This window comes from Haemorhous mexicanus, chromosome 16 (assembly GCF_027477595.1).
Source record: "Haemorhous mexicanus isolate bHaeMex1 chromosome 16, bHaeMex1.pri, whole genome shotgun sequence".
In the NCBI taxonomy this organism is placed as follows: Eukaryota; Metazoa; Chordata; class Aves; order Passeriformes; family Fringillidae; genus Haemorhous; species Haemorhous mexicanus.
Window position 1 is genome coordinate 12,659,790 of NC_082356.1, and position 22,796 is coordinate 12,682,585.

The 22,796-nt window shown below is 54.9% G+C and overlaps 1 pseudogene; it reads left to right on the forward strand.

Moving 5' to 3' along the window:
• The window catches only part of LOC132334959 (zinc finger protein 850-like), a 114,077-nt pseudogene that overhangs the window by 14,351 nt on the left and 76,930 nt on the right, over nucleotides 1-22,796 (forward strand).

Here is a 22,796-nt window from a genome sequence, read left to right on the forward strand (position 1 = left end):
TCAGTACTGGTCTCTCCCTGCTGGATGCTGTGGATGAATTCACGAATGAGCTGTAGGAGAAGGGCAAGAAGCCGGGGATGTTGCATGGACTGCTTCACATACGGTGCTCGGCTGAGCAGGGACAGCAGGCCCAGCCCAGCTGAGGATGGCTGCAGGTACCTGAGCTGTGCTGTGGAAGCAGCCACGGCTGGATTCCTGTTCTCGCGTGCACTCCAGGGCTGCATCTGGCAAAGAGTGAGCACAGCCAGAGCTGAGGGGCTGCGGGAGAGGCCGGAGAACACAGCCCAGCCCTTCGCTTCCCAGGCAGGGAGAGCCCCGGGATGCCCCATGGGGATGGAGCACGGCCACTGCGGGGTGTCTGCCCGGCCCCTCTTCTGTCCTGTCCGTGGGCATGTCCCCAGGACATGGGATAGCATGGGATGGGACCAAGTTGGCTGCAGGCTCCAGCTCTGCGGCCCAGCTCTGCCACTCACCCTCCTGTGGTGGATGGAACGGCACCACCTCTTCAGTCTCCTGCGCTGGGGCAGCTCCAGGTCCTTCTTCCTCCTCCAGCCAGGCCAGCTTGGGCACTCTCGGGGGTCTCTGCTTCATGTCACTGACTGGAGATACTTGCAGGAGAGATGTCCTAGAAAAGCTCCGGGGCACCAAGTCCCACGCTCTGCCCTTGAGGGCAGCTGCAGAACAGAAGCCTCGGAAGGCCACAGGTCAGTGAGTCCTGTGCTCGGGCCTCGAGCTCAGCCTCAGAAACAAGGCCACAGAAAATCTCTGGGTCAGACGGGAACGAGTGCGCTGTGCGGGGGCTCCTCACGGCACCGCTCTGTCCCGTTCTGAGCCGTTGCGTGTTCCGAGCACCCGGGCAAGCTTCTATTTCCCACGTGTCACAAAGGGCCCTTGGACACCGGCTTCCGTTCCGTGCCACAGTGACCGTGCTGCAGCGTACCACCCAGGGCCCCTGCACACACTGCCACCTGCCCTGGAGCTGCCCCCAGCCCACCAAAAGTGGCCCAGGTTGGAAGGAATCCCTGGCCCAAGGGGTCTAAGACAGCCCAACAGGATCTTTAGGAAGGGCTCAGACCATCAGCTAACGCTGCCCTGCTCTGTGGGCTCAGTCCTATTCCCATAGCTTTCCCTGAGAGCATTATAATTTCTAAATTATAATCATTTGAAGGGAGGGGATTTACATTTTCCATTTCAGAGAAGGCTTCTGCCTTCCTTAGCAGACACCTGTCTTTTCAAACCAAGACAATTGTTTCTCATCTTGCAGATGTGCAGTTGCTGGGGAGCCCCCTTTTACACCAGGGACCTGGAGAACCATTCCCGGCAACTGGGAAAATCCTAGGTGTTCCATCCGTCCATAGAGGAGGTCTCCAAATTTGCCCTGAAAGTGGCTCCAGCTTTTATAGGCCAAGTGACTTGATGATATTTTTAGCCCAGAAAGCCCTGCAGCTGATGGCACACTTCACAATCAGCTGGGACACAGCTAGGCCAATGCCCAGACCTCTGCTGGGAGGCTTTCTCCTCAAACACCTTTCAAACAAACCCCCATTCAAGTCCGTTGGGAAAGTTTCTTCAAATGATACATTTCTGGCACATAACTACACAGGGTTATGTGAAAGATTCTAAAGCAGCTGCTTTGGAGTCAAAGAGCCAGCATTACGAGTCCTTGTCATCTGTTTGTCACTAAATCACACTTTGGGGGATTTGAAGGAGTTAGGAAGGAGCTAGAGAGCGGACCTCTGAGTTTTTTAGATGATGCCATTTCTTTTCCTTATCTTCTACATAGACAGGAAGGGTGAGTTTGGCTCCCATCTCCACCGCACAGCTCACAAGGCCACAAGACTTCTAGTTACAAGAGCTTCTAAGGATTTGTTGGCCAATAAGACACTGCCAACAAGGATACCTATGTTTTGGACCCAATCCTTCAATATTTCCTCCTATGGACTCATGCTACAGTGTAAGCTTCCTTAGCCAACCTACCATGTTATGACACACAAACCTACGGCACTGCATCCTAAGCTTTTTGTTTACCATTGTAACTACTTTTAGTTTTTCTAGATCTTGAACGCTACAACTCTAAACTTTCCTCCACTTCAACTTTCCTCCACGTGTCTGTGCTATAAATTATAAATCCACATTCTCGTTTCGAGCACCTAAGTTTGGAAGCCCTTTCCAAGGTCTCAGATCAAATCCTGTGTTTAATTCTAAGCTCTGCTGACAAGACCAAAGGTCTGAAAATTCCCTGCGTTTTGGTTTCCAACAACACTGTTAGTGTTGTTTCCAACAACTGCTGTTAGTTCCAGAGCACCCAGGATCCATCTTGCAAGTCAGCCTCAGCAGGAACAAGGCAGCTGCCAAGGGGCTGCTTATGGCCTCTGACACCCAATTGCTCAGGGCTTCCCAGTGCCCCAGCCCCTCAGGGTCTTGCTCAGCCCGGCCAAGCTGCCCGGCAGCAGCGCCGCAGCCCCACAGCACCTCCAGAGGAGCCCCAGCCAGAGGCACCTCGGAGCCCTCAGCAACGCAGGCAGCAGCACATGGGCAGGAGGACACAGATGGCGCTTCCTGCCTGGCACAGGGCTTGTGGCCATCTCCAGGCACCGCTCTCACAGGGATTCCCGCAGCTCCGGCCCCTGCCCAGCCTCTCTGTCGGCAGCACAAAGGCTTCAGCAGAACCACCAAAGGCCAAGGGGCTTCTGGCCATTTTCCCTGCGGCACTGTACGCCTGGGCAGGATGCTAAATACAAGAACCTTTTTCCCTGCTTCCCCTATGCCCTGCTGATCCTGGGCAGTAAAGAAAAGCTCTTGAGAGTCCGTATATTATAACACATTTTATATTTACCTAGACTAAAAAGGAAGGGAAGAAAAAAAATCATAAAGAAAAAGAAAATCCCCAATGGCTAAGGTTGCCCCAGCAAAGAGAGCCTCCTGGATTCAGCTCTCTACAGAGCTCCAGCAGTGCAGCCAGCCAAGCCGCAACAGACGAGGCCGAGGCCGAGTCATCCATGCCCTGCGCAGCTGATCTTGCAGCCTCTGGAAGATGGAATATCGCCCGCTCGCTGTTGCTTGGAGGACATGCACTGTTTCAAGTGCCAGCTCTGACACGGCACTGCTCATGTCCTAGTCATGCGTTCGAGGGCTGCAAGAGAGAGGAACAGAGCCACGGTCAGATGCCGGATCTGTGGGGAGCCAAGGAGAGCCCCGTGCCAGGGCCATGGCAGCCGACTCTTGTCATGGCCAGGAGGGAGCAGGGACCCAGGGGATCAGCCCGAAGCTGCCGGCGATGAATGGCATACGTGGCCCTGAAATCTCTGTGTGCTCTGCCCACGGGAGCAGAGCCCTCTGCAGCCAGGGCAGGGTTTGCGGCTCCCCCCGCTGTCAGCCCCTGCGCTCAGCCCGCTGCCCTCACTCACCACTGCAGATCAGCTGGAGCTCTTGCTGCTGCCCCCTCAGGTGCCGCCTGGCCATCCCTGTGAACACAGAGCCTGTCACGGCCACAGCGGCACAGCTCCCTGCCGGCGGCGCTGCCAGCGCTGTGGCCACACAGCCTGCTGGCCTGGCAGGGCTCAGCCCAGGCCCTGGCCGCACGCTGCCGCCCAAGGGCACGGCTGTCAGAGGGCGGCAGCAGCGCCAAGGCCAGCCGGGACTCCCTGGCACCGGGCCTGGCCGCACGCTGCCGGGGCAGCAGGCGGGGCTGGGGCCGAGCTGCAGCGGGCCGGGGAGGGAGCCCGGGCTCGTGGCTAACCCATGAACCTGATGGCCGCCTCTCGCAGGGGCTCCTGTGGGCTCTGCAGGTAGCGCAGGGCCCGGCGCAGGTGCTCGGCCGCTCTGCTCCTGTCCTCTGCCAGCTGGAGAGAGCGGCAGGAGGGAAGGAAGGGTTGGCGCGGGCTCAGCCCCTCGGCCGGGCGCTGCCTGCGCCCAGGCCCGGCCTCCCCTGCCCGCACAGCCCTGAGGCGCGGCCAGCAGCCGCTGGCGCCGGGCTCCCAAGGGGAGGGGCCAGAGGGCCGGCTGCTGCCTGGGGAGCCGCGGTGCCGGCCCACCCCGCAGCTCCGCCGGGCCGGGGCTCCACAGGCACCCGGCTCGGGCCCCAGGGGAGCCTGGAGAGGAGCCCGTGTGGCCTCTGCGTGCAGCAGCGGGCAGGGGCACAGCTGCCCGCCCCGCACTCTCAGCACCGCCCCCGGGGGCCTTCTCCAGGCTGAGGCTGGGGCTTCCAGTCCGTCCTTACCAGGCACTCGGTGAACTTCCACAGCTTCTTGTTCTTCAGCAGTCTTTCAAGATCCCTCCTCTTCAGGAACTTGGCCACACAAAGCAGTGTTTCCCGTGAAGCCTGGAGAGCAGCAGAGATGAGAAGATGACCCCAAAGCCCAGGGCGCAGGACCCGTGTCCCTGTGCCAAGGCCTGGAGGAGGCTGCAGCCTGGCAGGCACCGGGGCAGGAGGCAGCCGAGCCCCCTGCTAGGGCGACAGCAGCAGCCCATGAGTCCTCACCTGTGCCACAAGACGATTCTCATCATGGCAGTGGAAGAAGAGTGGCAGCAGGCTCTGGCGCAGGGGTGTCTTCAGGGCCTTTTTTGCCTTTTCTGCTGGATGAGTCACCAATGTTCGGAAGAGCAGTATGGAGATTACCTGCACCTGGCTATTGTCCTGAATGAAAGGAAGAAAAAAAGACCTCAGAATCGGCTGCATGGGGCTCAGCTTGACACAGGCCTGCAAATCCTGAGGTCACGAATTATCCAGGTAGCACCCAGTGGCCAGGGCTGGGGGCAGCGAGCCTTACGTGGTCAAAGAGTGGCAGGAGCGCCTCAGCCAGCTGCAGTGTGATGGGGCTGGGTATCAGCATGTCATTGTCCAAGATGATAAAGCTGAGTAGCATGACTGTCATGATAACTATCTCTCCATCTGTGTCCCACAGGAACTCCAGAAGACTTTCAGTCAGGCTCCACATTTTTTTGGTCTGTGCAGAACACAAATTTGTGAAATGCCATCCTGCTGCCGCAGGGCCTGAAGGCCAAAACCTGTCCCGAAGCACTTGGGCAGCTGAAGCGGGAGGCAGGAGAGCTGGGAGCAGCTGCCCCAGCTCCCAAAGACCAGCCAAGCCCAAGCAACTGCATTCCCTAGCTCAGCCTCAGCCACTGCCCCCTTCTCACCATCGAGGGATCATCAGTGAGATCAAGAAGGGCCCTGAGCGCCAGGCGACGCCTCTCCCTGCACTCCCTCCGCAGCTGCCTTGACAAGATTTGCAGGACTCTGTTAGCACTGCGTTCACTCAAGTCCAGGCACTCGAGGACCTGAAAGGCACAAGGCAGTGACGGCGGACCTGGCCGGCAGGAGCCCGGAACCGCACAGGGCCGGGCCCAGGCAGCAGCGCATGGCACGGGCTCCATCCCAGGCAGCTGTGGCTGTGGAAGGGCAGAGAGCTGGGAGGCAGCTGAGCGAGGCAGCACTGGCCATCAGGCTCACCTCCACAGGGAACGCCAGGGCAGGCAGCTCCCAGCGTGGCTCCTGTGTGCTGAGCAGCCGGAGCAGGTAGCGAGCGATCCGGGAACACAAGGGGATGGAGACACAGGACATCTCCCTGGCAGGAGAAAAAGTAACCAAGACTGTGGGCCAGGGGCACAAACCTCCGCCAGGACTGACACACACAGGTCTGGTCTTTCCCCAGCATTGTGCAAGTGGCCCTGGACTATTTGGGAGGCGGCTCCTTGTGGGCACCCTCCTCTCCCAGCCTTTTCCAGTCTGCTTGGCCGTCCCTCGGTGACAAGACCCTCTGGCCCATGACCACAGGATCTGTGTGGAGCTCCCTGGGCACAGAGCACAAATGTCAGAGGCAGTGGGGAGAAGGGGGTCTCACCTGGCCAGCAGACTCATGGCACAGTGGTGGGTGTCAGCACACAGCAGCATGTCCCAGCCACAATTGTGTTCCATTGCCACCACCACATCCTCGTGCTGCGTTCGGCAGAGCAGGGACTTCAGGGTCTGCACTGCAAACCTGCGTGCAGAGCAAAGCCCAGGTCACGCTGGGAGCACTGGCTCCTTCCCAGGCCACGTGGCAGGGACAGGAGGAGTAGGATGGAGCACCTCCTGGGGCTGGTGGCAAGGCCATGTTGCTCCTGGCATCCCTTCCAGAAGGTAATGACCTCCTCTGGCATATCCAGAGTGCTGAAGAGCACTTGGAAGAGCAGATGCACAAAGAGGCGGGGGAAATACACCGTCACCATATGTGGGACACAGGGCACCTGGAGGATCTTCCACATCACCACAGCTGCCTGGAAAGAACAAAGCCACCTGAGACAGTGCTCAGTGCTGAGGTGTCAGTGTGGCAGGGCCCGAGCTTGGCAGGGAGAGGCCCAGAGAGACACAGGGGGAGCACAGGGCCTGGCGGGCCTGAAGCTGCCCCTGGGCCAGGTTTCAGGCCAGCGCCTGAGGAAGGGAGATGCAGTGGGGGAAGGAGGATGGAGAGCTGCTGGAGAGGTGGCTTTGGGGCCAGCAAAGGCCAGTTACAGAAACTCACAGCCAGGGCAAAGACACCTGTTTTGTCCCCATCAGAGGTGCATGTGCTGCGCTCTGGCCAGCTCCCCAGCACATCCAGGAGTATCAGCAACACTGGTTCCGCAGTCCTGGGCGAGCACATGATGGTCTTCCACATGGCCATGGCAGCTCTGTGGGGTTAGAGCTCTGTTTCAGGGAGGTCTCAGACACAGCACAGTGGCCTGGGCAGCAGTGGGGATCTGAGCCAGCTGCCAGCTCTACCTCTGCCCATTGTCCCTCACTGGCAGCACCCAGGCAGCCCAGCCCTGTGGGGACAGGCCCCTGAGGGGCAGGGAGGGAGCATGGCAGCAGGCACGGGGGGGTGACATGCCAGGGCTGGCAAAGGGAGCAGCCAGAGGGCCCTGGAACTTTCTGTTGGTCAGACACCTGGGCCAAGTTGTACAGGCTGATGGGCTGGGGAGCCCTGAGCTCTCTGGGCAGGTGGGCCCCATACCTGTCACAGGATGGGGCCACACGCAGCAGCGTCATTAGTACGTCAGCAGGCTGTGCTTCTGTGAGATCCAGCAGGGTCCTGTTCAGCCTGTGCTCAGCAAACTGATTGGCCAGGAGCCACTGGTGGATGTACCTGACCAGGGCGGGCACCTGGAAAAGGCATGGGGAGACTTGGAAAGCTGCCAGAAGGAGGAATGTCCCCAGGGTCCCCAGAGAAGTTCTTCCCTTCCCACCACACTGCCATGGCCTCAAAGCTTTCCAGTGACTAGTGGGTGTGGCTTGAGAGGCCAAGCAATTCCTGGGAGGATCAAACCCAGGCCACAGGCTGCTTACTTGCTTTGGGTTGGAAAAGCCCTCCTCTTAGAGCATATCCAGCAGGGCAGCACTGGTCTTGGTTTTGAAGATATGCGTGTATGCTCTGAGCCCAGTTGCCATGGTGCTGGTCTCTTCCTCCCGAATTCTCTTGATGAATTTGCAAACCAGCTGTAGGAGAAGCGCAAGAAGCCAGGGATGGTGCATAGAATGCTCCAAGTGCGGTGACAGCAGGCCCAGCCCAGCTGGGGGTGGCTGCAGGTACCTGCGCTGTTCGGCAGAAGAGGCCACGGGCGGGGTCCTGCTCTTGTGTGCGCTCCAGGGCTGCACCTGGCAAAGAACGAGCGCAGCCAGAGCTGAGGGGCTGCGGGAGAGGCTGGAGAACACAGCCCAGCCCTGCGCTCCCCAGGCAGGGACAGGCCTGGGATGCCTGAGGGGATGGAGCACAGCTACTGCAGGGTATCTGCCTGGCCCCTGTCCATGGGCATGGCCCAGAGGATGGCATGGGATGGGATGGGATGGGATGGGATGGGATGGGATGGGATGGGATGGGATGGGATGGGATGGGATGGGATGGGATGGGATGGGATGGGATGGGATGGGATGGGATGGGATGGGAAGCAATGTTGCCAGGCTGGCTGCAGGCACCATCCCTGTGGCCCAGCTCTGCCACTCACCCTCCTGCAGCAGCTCAAACAGCACCACCTCTTTGGTCTCCTGTGCTGGAGCAGCTCCAGCGCCTTCTTCCTCCTCCTCCTCCTCCTCCTCCCAGGCCAGCTTGGACACTCTTAGGGGTCTCTGCTCCATGTCTCTGAGTGGATTTGTGGCTACTTGCTGGAGAGATGCCTCAGAAAAGCTCAGAGTCAGCAAGTCCTGCAGTGGTGCCTGAAAGTCACCTTCAAGAGAGAAGCCCCAGGAAGGCTACAGGACACAGAGTCCTGCACTCTGGTCTCAAGGGCTCCTGCCACAAGGACAGGAGACTCCTGTCAAGGATTGTGGTCTGGCCTCGAGGGCACCGGCAGCAGGGATGGGAGATGCCTCTGGGGCACCAAGTCCCACACTCTGCCCTCAAGGGCACCTGCAGAAGAGAAGGGAGACCACAGGTCGGCAAGTCCTGTGGTCAGGCCTCGAGCTCAGCTGCAGCAATAACGCCTCGGAAAGGCTCCAGTTTGGACAGGAACGAGCGCGCTGTGGGGGGGCTCCTCACGGCACCACTCTGTCCCGTCCTGTCCCGTTGTGTGCTCCGAGCACTGTGGCGTGCTCTTGTCACCGCCGGCTCCTATGTCACCACGTGTCACAAAGGGCCCTTGGACACCCGTTTTATGCCACAGTTCTCATGCTGCACCGTGTCACAAAGGGCCCCTGCACACACTGCCCCTTGACCTGGGGCCGGCCCCAGCCCACCCAAAGTGGCCCAGGTTGAAGGAATCTCTCACCCCAAGTGTCTAAGACAGCCTGACAGGGTCTTTAGGAGCAGTTCAAACGATCAGTAAACGCCCCCCTGCTCTGTGGGCTCAGAGCAGCAGAAGGAGCCCCCAGGGCTCTGCTGGGCAGGGCACGGGGCCTTCTACAGAAGCTGGCTCGGCCTCCTTGGGACATGTCCTGGCCAGTGGCCAGCCTAAACCCATGGGTGTGACACAGACAGGAATGTGTGGGCCAGAGTACGAATGCTGCTCTGACCCCTGCAGCCTGGGGAGCGCTGACATCAGCAGGTGTGGCAGAGTCCCTGCCCAAGCAGACCTGCCACCCTCCGAGCCCTGGCAGCGCTGGTGCCCATCTCCTGCCCCAGAGACCTGTGCCCCCGGGGGGCTTCTGTGCCAGAGGGAGCCAAAGCCCATGTGCATTGGGGACTGTGCTCCTTCCAGCAGGAGCTGTTGGCAGGAGCACCTGGAGCAACTGCTGGCAACACTTGGTCTCGGTCAGAAGCTCTCACTCCATGCTGAAATTATTTTCTCATTTCCTTCAGCACAAAAACACCTTAGTGGCAAAGGCACAGAAGAATCTGGCATTTAGGAATCCTCACTTCAGGAAGCCTTTACTTCCCATTGCTCAACTCAAGTAGTTCCAAAAGTTTGCAAACTTCCCAACTTCATTGGGATGGCCTGAGAAGGTGAAGAGTTGGAATTCTGCTTTCTGTCTCAAAGCAGCAACTCATTTGCCTTAACATCATCCACTGAGAGTCACTTAAAATAACACTGCACAGAGGTAAAAAAAAGGGCCATTCTTTGGTTTGCAAGTGGTTTTCTATGAAGGGATGATATTATCCTAATTCTCTTAAAGAATAAAAGCTCTCAAGAAATTAAAGTCCACTCAGTGTTACAAAAGTAGCCCAAACAAATGAGTAGATGGCAAAAGGGCTAATTCTCCCCCTGGTACAGATATCAAAGTGGCCAGAAAAGTACAGCTCTCCCCTCTTGTTCCCTGCAGGAGAATCAGGACCATGAACAAGAATAGTCACAGATAGTCTTTCTGCCCTCCGTAACCAAAGCTGTGCCAAACCACAGATGCTGCTTTCAAACTGACTCAGATTCCAGCCTAGACCTCTCACCTTGCAGACAGCTCCTTCCCCGACACCCCACCAACACCAACACCCCCAAACTCCCACACAGAAGCTTTCAACACCCCGCCAGGACCCCCACTGTTCCTGTCCTTCCAGCAGACCCCCTGGTTCCCTGCACATGCCGTGGGATGGCACTCAGGAGGATCTGCTCCAAGGCCTTCTTCGGTGGCAAGCTCAGGCTGCCAGGCCTATGGTTCCTGGATCACCCTTCCCACCTCACTGGGAGCTCCCTGGGAAGCACTTTCCTTGAGAAGCAAGCCCCTTTCCTCCAAAGGCATTTCCCCAAATGTGTAGCTTTCCTGGGGAACACCAATACACTCTTAAGAAATGCTGGCAAGGCTGAATGACTTAAGGTCCTTTCAGGACAGGCACTCCAGCTCTAGCTCGTATTCCCCCAAGTTTAGAGGTGCAGCCCCAGGCCCTCTACAAACACAAGCTGCCCACTGCCTCTTCACCTCCCTCAACTCCTGCCTGCAGTCACAGCAGCAAAACCAGGCTGTTCCCAGCCAGAGCCCAGAGCCCTGTTCCTGCAGGACGCTCTTGCCAGCACCTTCCAGGACTCTCAGCTGTGCACGCAGCTCTTTTCATGCTGGCTCCCAACATGCTTTGGAAGGCAGAGCACAACCTGGCTGGCTCTGCCACCAGCACACCCCAAACACAGGCATTGGAAGAAGCAGCAGGGGCTGTTTTGCATACATGCCCAAGAGAAACTGGAAGAGTGCCCTCCCTCTGGTCCCACTTGGTTGGTTTTCTGACTGGGTCTAAGCCTGGGGCTGCCATTCCTTGGTTGTGGGGACCAGAACCACACCTGGGATCCCAGCTCTGCCTGACAGCACTCTGGGCACTGGCACAGTCGCGCCTCCGAGTCTCAGGCACCGTGCTGCGGCTTCATTTGCCCTTAGGCACACCCAAAGCTCTCTGTTAAGCCCAGATGGTCTCTGGTTCTGCCCTCTTCCTGATCCTGTGTAGGGATGGAGCACTGCTGTGCTTTCAGGAAGCTGTTCTTGAAACCTTCCAGCATTCCAAGCTCCTTTGCCCTCCATGGATGCTTTCCATGGAATCCCTCACAGCTGGCTTCAGAGCATCCTCAGGTTTGCTCTTCCAAAGTCCAGGGGCTCCAGGGTGTTCAGCAAGATCTGTAACTCCACAGTGTTGTGGAACTGGACTTTCAGCATAGGGACCTTTCCAGCCTGATCTGCCCTCATTCCTCTGTGTCTGTGCACAAAACACGGTGTAGAAGAGAATGGCAGGAGGGACCTGTGTGTCCCAAGGCTCCGGATTTGCATCGCTCCAGCTCCACAGAGATGCAGGTAAAGCAAAGAAGCCAAACTGTTTATTAATGGAAGGCAAAGCAAAGGGATGAGCTGGGAGGGAAGAAAGGGGATGGGCAGGTTCTGAGGGCTGGAGGGAGGGAGCTGTCAACAGCGAGAGAGAAGGCATGAGCTGTGGGCGCTTCCCACAGGCTCAGCTGTGCCAGTCATCAGCTGTGCCTGGAGCTCCAGCTGATCTCCTCTGCTCTCCAGGTGGTCTCACCTTCCAAGGAATCTGAAGGTCTTAAAGAGACACTGGTTCTTCTGAGCCAGCAGATGAAAGTAGTTCTGCTGCTCTTCCCTCGAACATCATCTGAAGAAATATGCTTATGCAGGAGGGGCTGTTGTCTTCACTCAGGCCTTGAAGGGCTGAAAGAGAGAGGAACAGAGCCACAGTCAGAACCTGGATGTGCAGGAATCCAAGGAGACCTTTCTGCCAGAGCCATCTCACCCAGCTTTTGCCATGGCCACAAGAGAGGAGGGGCCAAAGGGATCAGATACAAAGTGCTGGCCATGAATCCCCCTGCCCACATCCCTGAAATCTCTGTGTGCTCTGCCCACGCCACCCCTCGTCCACAAAAGGAGCAAAGCCCACCACAGCCGGGGCAGGGATTGCAGCTCCCTGCCCAGGGATTGCAGCTGGCCCGGCCAGCCCCCACTGACAGCCCACTGCCCTCAGTCACCCTCACAGAGGGCCTGGAGCTCTTCCTTCTGCCCCATCAGGAGCAGCCTGGCCATCCTTGGGAACACAGGGTAACCATAATTAAGGCTGCGGTGGCTATTATCCAGTTTGCTTTATGGCTTAATAAGGTGAGGAATTAATGGGTTTTTAACTTCCTCTGGAAGGAAGGCACATGGATTCAGAGCTATGAGACACTAAGTGTATGTTTTTGGGGTTACTTTAATAATGGTACTTACTGTGAGGAAATGACACTGGGGGAAATTTTCTCCCAGCCCTTCACCCAGCTCTTTGGGTCTGCCCCACCAGTTTCAAAGGGTTCAGATCCACTCTAAATGCTAAAGATATCATACAGTGGTCGGTGTTGCTGATAGGCCTCTTCTATTTAGCATTCAGAGATAAAGGAAGATTAACCTGGATAACCACGCTGACACCTATCCCAGAGACAAGGGATGCTGCTGCCCCAGAGCCTGACCCTGCCCCAGAGCCCATCTCAGAAATGAACCACCCAGGTTGGGTGGGGGTTCTAATGAAATGATGGGCCAGATGCCGAAGGAGTACATTTCCTTGGCTGGTGAAAAACCCTCTCCGTGCCTCAAAGAGGGAGAGTCTGATGGTGCAGCAGTGGAACCCACAGATGTTACAACAGTCCAGGTTCCAGCTGAACTGCAAAGGCAATCACAGCCAGCAGCAGTTGCCCCAGTGGAAACAAGGAGGTCTAAGATGAAGCCAGAGCAGCCAGATGAGGATAAGAAAGGAGGGCTCTCACAACCCGCAGGAGAGACAAGAGTTGAGATCATCACTGAGTCCCTGATGTACGAAAATCTCTGTAATCTGCACAAAGACATTGTAGAATGGGGATGTGAGGCTTGTACAATCTGGTTACTCTGGGTCTGGGACCTTATGGGTACAGGTGTGCAACTGGATGGTGGTGAGGCAAGGAATGTGGGACCCTTGACCCAGGACTCAGGTATGAATCAGATTTTTGTAAGGGAGCCAGGCTCCCTTTCCCTCTGGGAGCGGCTTTTAGTGAGTGCCAGAGGGAGGTTTGTCCACAGGGAGGGAATGCAGGATCACCACCATAGAATGTGCTGGAAGACCCTCTGAGGGGGGAGGAAGGGATCCAACAGCTAAGAGAAGATGCAGTATTGGAGGTTCTCTTTGGGAGGGGTGGACAGCATGATAATGACCCCGACAAGGTCAGGTGCACAGGGCAAATGTGTTGGAGTCTGGCAAATCTGGGGCCATCTCAATACACCACCTTCATTGCAACGATTAATGCCGATATCTACCGAGAGACAGTGGGCTCTGCTGCCAACAAGCTTAGAAGTTATGAAAGTATGATCACTGGCCCGATGCAGGCTCATGTCTCTGCTGTAGTCCAAGAACTCAGAGAGGAGATGAGGGAGGAGGTGAGGAGGAACAGTTCCCACATTGCACCAGTGGCTAATTGCCTACATAGAATCTCCCTTAATTTTTCATCCTCTACCTGTTTTTCAGTTGCTGTAGCAATTTTTTCTACAAATTGCAGAAAAGGTTCTTTAAGACCTTGTTTTATAGTGACATATTTTTGTTTTGGATCTGCCATTTCCATTGTTTTATAGCATTCATACCTAATTGTTGAGCCTGTGTTAAAACCAGGGGATCCCACCATGCCTGTAAATCTGGATTAGAAAAAGGCCCTTGACCAAGCAAAACATCAACTCCTACAGCATGACGAGGGTCCTGCTGAGGTAGTTTCATTTTATCTAAAGCTGTTCGCTCGGCTAATTGCCTCCAATTTTCTTGAAATACCTTAGACTGCACTGGTTGAAACAAAACTGCTGCCAAATGCACAATATCATAAGGAGACAGCAAATCTGTATTAACAATACAAATTAATTGCATTACTTCAGCAGAAATAATACCAAATTTAGCTTCTTTAGACTGAAGATCCTGCACAACCTTCCATGCAAAAACCTCATGACTATCATTTTGTCCTGAATTAGGAACCGCTTGAAACACAGGAAAAGCCATTTTACCATTTGCAACATCCATATCAACAACATCCAAGCCCTTTGGTGCGCCTATTCTCTCTACTAAATCCCAGTCTCCTATCTCAACTGCTTTCCTTTTAACATATTCCCAACAACATAAAGAATCATGAACAGTTACAGTGACATTATCAGAAGGCCGAGCTTTTGAAACACCAAGCTTATTTCTACTACCAGTTTTACCACGGTTATTTCTACTACCAGTTCTACAAAGCTTATTTCTATTACCAGTTTTGCAGCAAACAGAAGTATGTATCAATTGAGACCTTTTAATCCCTGTAATTTCCTCATTATCACTATCAGAATCAGAAAACAAAGGAGGAGAAAGAGTTAATATTTCCATGTGTTCATGCAGTTCAGAGTCAGAATCAAGTAAAGGAGCAGATGGCTCAATTTATTTCTTTTTTAAGGTCTTAGCCGGCCACTGTGCCGAGGACTCAGAGTTAGATTTAACATTAAGTTCAGCTAGTGGCTCTATGGGGGAGGGGTACGTGGATTTGAAGCCTTTTGCAGACAAACACGAAGAAGCCTTATCAACTTTTCCCATAGCAACAGACCCAGCAACAGTCTCTGCAGAAAAAATCCCAGCAGAACACTCAGGCTGAGCTTCTCCCCTTTGCTGCTCCCCAGCAGCTACGAGTTCCTCCTCCAGGTCTTTCTTGTCCTGCTCTGCTTTCCACTCCTTTAAGGTGTTATAAAGCAACCTCCAAGTAGGAGATAAATCTGCAGCTGCTTTATCCCCATTCTGAATTACTTCCAGAGTTTTTCTCCAACTTTTTTCCAAGCTCTAACACTAAAAGCAGTAGTTACATCAGTCTTAAAATTTTGAGACTTTGCCCATAATTAAATACTATGCAGAGCATAGTCTGTTGTTTTAACTCCTTTTCTTTTTAAGGACGTTTTCCATGTAGATAAAACAATCTGTTCTTCACTTGTTAAATTATTTCCCATTGTTCCCAGCAGCTCACCTTTTTTCCAGGTGTCAGAATCAGGTCCGGACTGGCAGCTGCACCCCGCTGCTCTCAGCTTCGCTGGGCTCTGTGCTCACTGCCCCTCGCCCGGCAGTTCCATCACGTCAGGGTAGCACCAAATGTCACCTTTAGGCCGGATGTGACATACACACGTGACCAAAGTCCAGGAAGAAAAAAAGTTTTTATTCTGCGTCTTCTCCCGTTTATACACCCTTAACAAAGCGTGATCTTAAGTCATTAACTACATCACAATAACTTATTATATTCATTGGTGCAAAGAAATCAGCGTCAATATAATTGGCAAAAGTTTTACAGAAATTTAATAAGGCACGTATACACATCCACTTAGGCACGTAGTCTAGCTTACAAAAATTCTCATGTATCTTTTCTAATCGGTTTTCATGCTGACGGCCTTGTCTTCTTCCTTGCTATGGATACACCGAAAATCATCACGTGTTATTTCTTCTATTAACTCAGCTTTGCTTGCAGGCCAGCTGTCAAGCCCCGCCAAAGCAGCCACTCTGCCCATGGACAGCCCAAGAATCACATTTGCTGGAGCCATCAGACTCAGTCTGAGCTGTCTTTTTTCCAAGCTGCAAACAGAACCTGCCCCAGCCAGTGCCCTGCAAACAGGGAGGGTTCTGTCAAGCCAAGGAGAGTGCCCAGAGATTTGGGGTCTGTGAGTGCTGGCACAGAGAGATCAGGCACAGGGAAACACCTGCAGGAGGAAAATCTCCAGGAAGACAGAAGATCAGGCAATGAGAGAAAACCAAACTCAGAAATGCTGTGGCAGGGAGAGATCAGAGATGTCCACAGGATCCCCTCCAGTGCAGCCCCTCCCTCTGAACAAGCCCCCTCCCTCCTGTGCCCCAGCCAAGCCTCTGCCCTCAGGGCCGGGGCTCCAAGGCGTGCAGCCCCTCCTGTGCAGGCAGAGCTGCAGCAGAGCCGTGGGGCAACTCTGCAGCCCCGGGCCCAGTTCCCTCTGCAGAGCACAGGGCTGGGAGCAGCTGCCTGGCCCTGGGGGCTCTGGCAGGGGGCACAGCTGGCTCAGGGTGACGCTGTCCCCAGTGCCCGGCTCTGGGCAATGCTGTCAGGGCAGCCAGGGAAGGAGCTGCATCTCCCTTCATCCAATGCCATCATAGGAACACTTGGAAGTCTCCCTGAGATTTCAGTCCAAGCTGGGAACTTCAGTCCAGGGTACAAATCTGTCCTAGGGCATCTCTGAGTTATAAGATTGACAGGGAAAGGCAGAGGTGTTGTGACACTGAAAATGCTGCTGGGTTGGTGGAATGAGCAACGTGAGTCCTTGGCTACAAATGTGGAGCTGGATCCATCTGCTCTCAGCAGCACCTGGTCACTTTTTAAGGGAAAGATTGGAAGGTGATGACCCTCCACCTGAGAAAGCTTAAATCCCAGAGAAACTCTGAACAGGTCAGAATGACAGACCATCTCCCCTCACTCTCCACTCACCACTTTGCCTCACAGAACTTGCTCTGTTCTCCCTGAGTGTAGCAGTGTTATAGGTTGACTATATGATGCTTTTATTATCCCCAGTCGTCTTGTTCTGTTTGTGCTGAATAATAAGTTTTGCACATTTAAGACTTGTTCCAGAGAGTGAAGGAGAGAGAGAAGAAGCAGCAGTTTGTTTTCAGACACAACTCACTCCTCCATATTCCTGCTCCTGGACTGTGTTGTCTGCAGACAGACAGTGGAACAGAGCTCTCCTTTGCTTTTAGTTAGTTTAGCTAGGTGAGGCAAAGAAGTTCTCTAGACTGTGGTTTTTCCCTTTTCTTTGGCCCTGTTCAAACCTGCTCTGGACTGAACACCAGCAGAGCACCGGCAGCTCCACCTGTGGCCCCCGGGCCGGGCCTGGGCCGCGGCATTTCCAGCACCGGAGGGGCTGAGCAGAGACTGAGTGAGCTGAACTGCAACCCAGGGGGGACTTGGTGAGTTTGTCATCTCTTTTGGAGCAGTAAGAGTTTCATTGTTTAATATTGTTTAAGTTTTATTGTTTAATGAACAGTTTTTTTCCACTTTTCTCCAAGGAGGTATTTTCTCCCGGACCGGTTGGGGGAGGGGCGACTGAATCTGCTTTCCTAGAGGAGCCCCTTTGGGGGGTTCTCTCCCAAACTTGCCCTGAACCAGGACAGTGACAGTCTCCAGAATTTTGGGAGTTTTAATGGGGTATTTGGGGAATTTTATTGGATTTTTGGGAGCATTATTAGGATTCTTTGCAGGTCCAGGAATTTTGAGGAATTTTTTTTTGTTCTTTGGTGGGATTTGCGGGGGGTTTGTGGGGTTTTTTTGGATGCTGCCAAGATTTCTTTGGGTCTTGGGGGGATTTTGTAGGACTTTTTGTTGTTTTGGGCATATTTTTGGGAGGATTGGTAAGGTTTAATTGGGATTTTTGGGGGGGTTGTTGGGATTTCAATAGACTTTGTGGACTTTGATTGGCATTCTAGGGTGTTCGAATGTGATTCTGTGAGATTTAATTGGGATTTTGTGGGTTTTATTGGGATTTTCTGGGCTTTGAAGGAGATTTTAGTGCCTCTCAGCTCTTCCCCAAAACTGGGGAAAACCCCAAAGCCCCCTCAGACCACCCAAGGTCCCCCAAAATCCCCCCAAAATTACAATAAGATCTTCCAAAACCCCAGAGAATCCCACAAAATAACAGTGAAACCCACTCAAATTAAAAAATACTCCCAAAAACTTCAATAAATGCCCCAAAACAACCAACCCCCCACAAAACCCCAATAAAATCCCCCAAATTCCAAAACCCCCCAAATCCACAACCACCCCAAAACTCAGTAATTGTCTCCAAAAACCCCAATAATTCCCGCTAAACTCCCAATAAAATTCCCCAAAGCCCAAAAAAGCCACCACCAAATCCCCAAAACCCTCCCAAAATCCCCAAAAAAGCCCCCAAAAATCACCCCAGACTCACTGGGGCCGTCCTGGATCAGGGAGGACCGGCCAGTGGAACAGGAGCCACTTCAGGGGGCCCTCGGAGCTTTTTGGGGAGGGGGCACCATGGGAAACCCCCCCCCCAAAAACCTGAAGGGGGAACCCCGTCTGTGCCCCCTCCCCCTGAAACCCCCAGACCCCGGTTCAGGGTGGGTCTGGGACCCCCGGGACCCCCAAATCTCCCCCAGGACCCCTCCAGGAACCCCAGAGCCCCCCAGGGTTGGCCCAGGGCCCCCTGAGAGCCCCCAGACCCCAATCAGGCCCAGCCCAGGATGTCCCCTGAGACCCCCCCAGACCCTTCCCAAGACCCCACCCAGGACCCTGCCAGGACCCCTCCCCAAACCCAACTCAGGCTCCCCCAGCCCCTCCCCAGACCCCCCCCAGGACCTCTCCCCAAACCCTTCCAGACCCCCCAAAGCCCCTCCCCAAAACCTCCAAAACCCTCCCAGGACACCCTCAGGACCCCCCCAGAGCCCTCCCCTGTGGGAGCTCAGCACATCACTCCTGATGTCCAGGGCTACCGAGAGAACCCTTGGGGGGCTCGGGAGTCCTGGAATGTTGCCAAAAGCACTTGGTGGCTTGATTTTGATCCATCTAGAGATGTGCCACCGATGTATGAGGAAATGGAACCTGCGAGAACCACTCGGGTGTAAATGGTGAAGGGAAGATATTATTATAGGGTGAATCACAAATTTTGGGGTTTCGGTACAGGGGGGTTGTAGAGACAAGATGGAGGAATCAGGGCGTGCCACCAGGCTTTTCCTTCTTCTTCCTGTCTTCCATCTTCGGGGGTGGTGTTGGCACTTGTGGATTGGTCTGGGATGAGGGTGTACTTAGTGACGAAGATGATAGGTATTGGGGACAAAAAGTAAATATGATATAAGTAGTTTTTGTTATAAAAGATGCGGCCGCCTTGGGGGTGGGCAGAGTGCCTTTGGCTGCCGTGCTGGTCAGATCCTTCAGGCAGAGAAAGGACTTTTTAGATAAGAGATAATAAACAATACTGAAGACCGAAAAAACCTAGCGTCCAGTCTCATCCTTTGAAGCCCAGCGTGCAAGAACCATCCTAAGCGTGTCTGGGGGCAGAGACAGACAGCCGACCCCAGACTCCCCAAACTCCCCCAGGACCATCCCAACACCCCCAGACCCTCCCAAGACCTTCCTACGACCCCTCCCCAAAATCCCCCCAGACCCTCCCACGTCCTCCCCTCAAGACCCCTCTTAGGACCCATCCGCACCCCCCAGGTCCCCCCACAATGCCTCAGGACCCTCCCCAGACCCCACCCAAACCCCCGGACCCCTCCACAAAGCCCCCCCAGACCTCCCAGGACCCTCCCCCGCCCCCCCGATCCCCTCTCAGGCCCCTCCCGTACCTGTCCCCAGCCCGGCGGGTCCCGGTGGCGGCGGGGAACGGGGCGCCACTTCCGGCTCGCCTCTGATTGGCTGAGACGAGGTGGGGAAGGCGGGCGTTACTGAAGGGAGCCGCGCTGTGAATGGTTGGTTCGGGGACGTGCAGCGCGGTGATTAGTCGGTTCGGCGGGGCGCGCCGCTATTGGCTGGGAGCCCACCCACGCGGCCGAGGCGGGAGATTGCGAGAGGAGAGCGGCAGAGGAGGAGCTGGGGTCTGAGGTCTGAGTCTGAGGAGACACAGGAATTTCTGGGGGCATTGACGGGAAATAGGGGGTCTGTGGTGGGTTTGGGGGGAATGAGGGGGTGTGAGGGGGCTTTGGTGGAAGCTTGAGAGGGTCTGGAGCGTTCTCAGGTGGGTTTAGGGGGATCTGAGGGGAATTGGGAGAGTCTGAGGGGATTTTGGGGGATTGTGAGTGGAACTGTGGTGTTGTGAGGGGATTTGGGGGTTCTGAGGTGGGTCTGGGGGGAATTTGGGGGAGTCTGAGGGGATTTCATAGAGTTTGGGGGGATTGAGGGGTCTGAGGGGGATTTGGGGCAGTCGGATGGATTTGGGGGGGGTCTCAGGTGGCTCTGGGGTGAATTTTGAGGACAACTGGGTGGGTCTGAGAATCCTGGGGAGGTTTTGCGGGTCTTGGGGAGGGTTTTGGGGTCCGGAGTAGTCCTGGGCCAACCTTGGGGGGCTCTGGGGGTCCTGGGCGAGATTTGGGGTACCGGGGGGTCTCAGGCTCACCCTGAACCGGGGTCTGGGGGTTTCAGGGGGAGGGGGCACAGACGGGGTTCCCCCATCAGGTTTTTGGGGGGTCTCCCATGGTGCCCCCTCCACAAAAAGCTCCGAGGGGCCCCTGAAGTGGCTCCTGTTCCACCGGCCGGTGCCCCCTGATCCAGGACGGCCCCAGTGAGTCTGGGGGGATTCTGGGGGCTTTTTTGGGGATTTTAGGAGGGGTTTTGGGGATTTGGTGGGGGTTTTTGAGGAGAATTACTGGGTTTTGGGGGGGGTGTTACATGATTTGGGGGGGTTTGGTGGATTTGTGGGATTTTGAATTTTGGGGGATTTTATTGTAGTTGTGGAGGGTTTCTTGGGGGGTTTTATTGAAATTTTTGAGAGTGTTTTTAAATTTTGGTGGGTTCCACTGGTATTTTGTGGGATTTGCGGGTGTTCAAAGGGTTTTTTGCGGATTTTTTTGGGATTTTGGAGGTTTTTAGTGGCATTTTGGGGGGGCTTTGCAGGTATTCCCGGATGTGGGGAAGGGCTGAGAGGCACCAAAATCTCCTTAAAACCCCCAAAAGTCCCATTAAAATCCACGACATCCCAATTAACTCTCACAAAGTTCTGTTAGAAGACCCTAGAATCCTGATAAACGCCCAGAAAACCCACTGAAATTTCAACAAATCCCGAAAATCCTAATTAAACCCCACAAATCCCTGCAAAAATGTCCACAAAACCATAAAAAGTCCCACAAAATCTACCCCGAGACCCAAAGAAATCTTGGCAAAACCCAAAAAACCCCACAAAAACCTCCCAAAATTCTAACAAAAAACTCCAAAAAATTCCTTAAAAAACCTGAACCTCCAAAGGATCCCACTAAATGCCTCCACAATTCCAATAAACCCCCCCCAAATCCCCCAATAATCCAAATAAACCCCCTCAAAATTCCAGAGAATCTCACAAAACCCTCACAAAATCCTAGTAAAACCCCCAAAAGTACAAAAAAACCTTAAAAGATTTCAATAAATCTCAAAACACCCCCCCCACAAGGCCGATAGAATCCCCCAAAATCCAAACCCACCAAAATCCACAAACCCCCCAAAATCCCCAACACCCCCCAAACTCAGTGATTCTCTCCAAAAACCCCAATAATTGCCCTAAACTCCCAACAAACTCCCCCAGCCCACTGGTATGAACCAGCTGTGCTCCACATGGTTCCAGTTGCTCTCTTTCACCCTCACTTTTGTTCCAGTCACTCCCAGTATCTCCCAGTGTTCCCCAGTTCCCTCCAGCATGTTCCCAGTCACTCCCAGTATCCCCAGTATGATCCCATTTGCTCCCAAGCACTCCCAGTCACCCTCAGTTTAGTGGGACTCACTGCCACCCAGTCACCTCCAGCATGATCCCAGTTCATCCCAGCATAAGCCCAGCAGTTTCCAAACGCCCACAGCATGCACCCAGTCACTCCCAGTTGCTACTAGCATGATCCCAGTTCCTCACAGCTGCTCCCAGTCACCCTCAGCACCATCCCAGTTATTCCCAGTGCATCCCATTTGCCCCAACATGGTCTCATTTGCTCCCCACAGGCTCCTGCTCACTCCCAGTGTGATCCCAATGTGATCCCAATCTCCATCAGTGTGATCACAGTCTGCCCTGGCAGTATGATCCCAGTATTATATCAGTACAAAGCCCAGCACAGTCCCAGTCACTTCCAGTATGATCCCAGTATAATGTCAGCACAAACCCAGTACAGTCCCAGTATGATCCTACTATGATCCCAGTATGATGTCAGTAAAAACCCAGTACAGCCCCAGTCACTCCCAGTACAATCCCAGTATGATGTCAGTACAAACCCAGTACAGCCCCAGTCACTCCTAGTATGATGTCCATACAAACGCAGTACAGTCCCAGTCACTCCCAGTACCATCCCAGTATGATGTCAGTACAAACCCAGTACAGCCCCAGTCACTCCCAGTACAATCCCAGTATAATGTCAGTACAAACCCAGTACAGGCCCAGTCACTCCCAGTACCATCCCAGTATGATGTCCATACAAACCCAGTACAGTCCCAGTCACTCCCAGTACCATCCCAGTCCAGCCCAGTCCCTGGCAGCGCTGCCACTGCTGGGATCCCCCAGCCCTGTGTGCATTCCTCCCTCCCGGAGGTGCCAAGAGGAGCCCCAAGGGCTGGCAGTGCCCAGGCAGGGTCCCCAGCAAGGCCCAGTTTGGATGTGCAGCCCCCAGTGTGCCTCTCCTTTGGCCCGGGCCGGGTTCCCCCCGCCCGCAGCGGCTGGGAGCAGCCGAGAGCCCCGCGCTGCCCATCCCGACCTGTCCCGGCTCCATCCCCGCTCCTGCTGCGGGCTGCGAGGGCTGCGGGAACAGGGCACCGAGGGTGTCGCTGCTGCTGGGGGAGGAGGAGGAGGGAGGGAAGAGGAGGGATGGAGGGGGAGAAGGAGGTGGGGTTAGGGAGGAGGAGGAGGAGGGGGGGAGATGGAAGAGGAGGGATGAAGGCAGAGAGAGAGCAGTGATAGAAGCAGGGAAAGGAGGTGGGGTTAGGGAGGGCGAGGAGTAGGGATAGAAGGGGAGGGATGGAAGAGGAGAAGGAGGTGGAGATAAGAGAGCTGAGGAGGACAAGGAGCGGGGATGGAAGGGGAAGAGCGAGAGGAAGAGGAGGGGCAAAGGCGGATCCAGGCTGAGCAGATGGAACCACGTGCTCGAACCCTGCCTGAATTCACAACCCCCACCTGAATTCGCAGCCCCCACCTGTGGGATCATCGCCCCCCCCATTGCGCAGGTGAGTGGGGAGGGGGAGCTCAGCCCAGATATCCCGGGGGGATCCCTGGGTGGGGTTTTTTCGGGGGATGTTTGGAGAAGGAA